The sequence below is a fragment of the Amphimedon queenslandica genome, unplaced genomic scaffold, assembly GCF_000090795.2.
Source record: "Amphimedon queenslandica unplaced genomic scaffold, v1.1 AMPQUscaffold_13202, whole genome shotgun sequence".
NCBI lineage: Eukaryota > Metazoa > Porifera > Demospongiae > Haplosclerida > Niphatidae > Amphimedon > Amphimedon queenslandica.
In genome coordinates this window covers 60,228-63,423 of record NW_003546562.1, presented here as the reverse complement: position 1 = coordinate 63,423, position 3,196 = coordinate 60,228, and the positions used below count along the sequence as shown (strand labels likewise).

At 32.4% G+C, this 3,196-nt stretch overlaps 2 long non-coding RNA genes across 2 annotated transcripts; one reads left to right on the top strand and one right to left on the bottom strand.

Annotated features, from left to right (window-relative positions):
- Nucleotides 1-366: 366 nt before the first annotated feature.
- Nucleotides 367-1,398, top strand: LOC109584527 (uncharacterized). The gene is made up of 2 exons (XR_002186055.1): nt 367-1,104; nt 1,166-1,398. It is a non-coding gene; the product is annotated as an uncharacterized LOC109584527 (long non-coding RNA).
- A 26-nt stretch (nt 1,399-1,424) lies between these two features.
- Nucleotides 1,425-2,038, bottom strand: LOC109584528 (uncharacterized). Its single transcript, XR_002186056.1, has 2 exons — nt 1,539-2,038; nt 1,425-1,490 (listed from the first exon to the last, which is right to left on the bottom strand). It is a non-coding gene; the product is annotated as an uncharacterized LOC109584528 (long non-coding RNA).
- Between the last annotated feature and the right edge of the window lie 1,158 nt (nt 2,039-3,196).

Here is a 3,196-nt window from a genome sequence, read left to right as displayed (position 1 = left end):
CACTAATATTTACATAACAAAACCACAATAGACTAATAATAAACAACTATAAAACAAAAAGAACACTAGAACATAAACACACATCAATACTATTACAAATCATAAACACAATATTAATTACAATAGTAATAATAAAAGAATCCATCAATAGTGTGTTACTATAGACTAGTAGTTGAATGAGTTACAGTTCCTGATCAGTTGGTAGATTATTTGTTGGTAACTTGTTGAGTGGTGACACTGTGTCTGACTGTCTGTGAATAAGGAACCTATAATCTTTATATAGTAGTACTCTTGTGATGTCTGTAATGTATTGCACAATAGGTGTTAACCCATGACATAAAGTTATAATCATTGGCTTGTTATAAATGTTACTGTCAGTGTCAGTGGTTTGCTAGAACAAGTTATGCTGTTAATTGTTAATCATGTCTTGCATAATTATAAGTGTTAGCCAATGGTCACTGTCATTGTCAGTGGCATGTACAAGTGCAAGTTTGTCTAGCAAATGAAGCTCATTTCACCAATCATTCCCCCACCAAATTTATAGTGTGTTAGCATAGAAAATGCCTTTTTGCATGTATAGCAACCATTTTTCTATAAACTATAAAACTACATTTACTGTATATGCATTTGAGTATAGGTGTGTGTATAAGCATACTTGTATGCATACATTATATGATTATGTGGATCTACATTACAGTACATTACTAGTAAAAAGTGACTCTGCCTATTATTTGGCCATTTTTGGCCATTTTAACCAATAAACTGTATTTTGTGTTTTTCAATAATGAATGTACACTACCCAACTCTTTACCATGAATTTGTTTGCAGATTAAAGTAACCACAAAGTTGCATTGTGTTTTATTGTGACTATTTAAGAGTTTTGTCTCTGTCTCTTTCATTTATTCATTCATTGAACTGTTTTTATTTCTACACAGAAATATGTGCTGTGTCACGTCATCATGTTCAAAGAATGAAATTGAAAGATGCCTCAAACTTTTTGGTCAGGCAGCAAACCCAGCAATGAATACTGTATCAACTACTAAAGCATGATTAGTGAGTATATTGAGGAAGTATAGGTTTGAAAGCGGATCATCTGATACTGAGGTTGGTTATAGATGATCTTGTTCATCATTGAAATACTTTCATGCATAATTTATTTTTGTAGATACAATTAAAAAAGAAACAAGGGTTTACTCAGTCTCCAAACGATTGTTTTTCTAAGAATGACTCCCTAATAAAATGAGTTGGAATTAAATTTTATTTTTGGGTAGTTTACAAGCATAATATTATTTTGAAATTTTTTTGCAAAATTATAATAAGTTTCTGTAATTTTATTAGATCAATCTCAAGGGCGTGGTGTGGGTGTTGTTAGCCCTGCCTTAAAACCACGTGGAGTCATCATGAGAATTTTTTATACTCCTGAACCTGGATTTCCTATTATCGACACAAGATAAGGGAACTTCTGATTGGCTGAAGGTGTTTAGTTGCTCCTAGTGAGTCAGAGAGTTGTTCCAGAGGATAATGGATTTCATGCTTACCTCAATAAACTTTCTTAAGTGTGGTGTTGTCCTCGGAGAGACTAGTTAGAGAGAGAATAGTATACATATACTTTTGTTGCATAGAAAATCTGAACCGATTCCAATCATAGATCAATGGTCTGATTAGTCTTGCCCCGCCCCTCCACAGGCAGCGAAGGGCAGGACGAAACTATGTTCCAATTAAATCTGGAATTTTTTAATTTGTTCAAAAATGGGCCCAAAGTCCCTGTATTATAAGTCAAAAAAGTATGGCTGCAATTGGTTCATGGTTTTATGTGCATGTATATAGCTACTGTATAAAAGCAGTTAAAACAATGCATGTCATGTATAAAAACCAGGAGGCTACTAGGAGACCAGAGTGACTTTCTCCCTTTCCTATTGACTGCAGTCAGTAAAGTCTTCAAGATTATTTCATTTTTAATGACAAACATCTTAACTTTTACTAAACTCAACTAATATAGATACATGCACATCTTGACATAAATTTGGAACCTTAAAAATTAAAATTTTAATTAGAATTTCTATACAACATATTTTGTATAATTAATTATAAAAAGATGTGTGCACGTGATGGTGGCTCATTTAGCAGTGCTGCACAGCAGTAGTTGTAGAACTGGCAATGACAGTTCAAATCGTCATAAATACATGCAATCAAAATTTTAAAGAATTATTTTTCAAAAAAATAAAACTAGTACATAAATCTCTAGCTTCAGTCTTGAGAATCCACTTCACATTTCATGTTTAATGCAGCTTGAACCTATCAATGATAATATTAAATTCCTTACATAAGCTTACTGTTATTATTGTTATTCTTCTTTTTGTATGTAGTGCTCTTAGCATCACTAGCAGTAGTAACCACTAGTGATCCCAGGCAGCGCCACGTGGAGGCGGCACTACATTGCTGCCCAAAAATAGAAACAACCTGAGGCCCTAGTCAGGCAGCTGACACTCGCAGGCCGCAAGACTACTGAGGCCCCAGGTCGTAAAAAATAATAATAAAGAATAATAATAAATAATAAAAATAACAAATTATAAATGATAATAATAATTAAATAATAATAAATCATAAAACCTAGATCTATAACCTATACCTACACTATATAACCTATATCCTATAACAACCTGTTTCCTAATTTCTATACTATAACTACCTTCTACTTTCTACTATATAACACCTACACCATAACCTAATATAACTATACCCTAATTTCTACTACAATACCTATACTATACCTATAACTACCTTCTCACTTCTACACATAACCTATATCCTAGATATCACTACAATGTTTCCTATAATTATTTATTACACTACACTGTATAACCTGTATACCTAACACTACACGTTTTCTAATTTCTACTACTAAACCTACACTACATAACCAGTATCCTTCTAATTCCTACTGCTACCTATGACACAATGATGCCTACGTGTACATGTAAACCATCATAACCTTGCTATAAAAGTACATTCTCATCTTATAACACCATACCACTATATTTATACCTACATTAACTTATTAACCTATGAATCTTACTATGACACAAAGATACCTATACCATATTAACCTTGCTATACAAATACATTTCTATCTTAATATCATACCATATTACCTATACCAAGAGTACATGTATTCTTGCCTATACCTACAACTTAT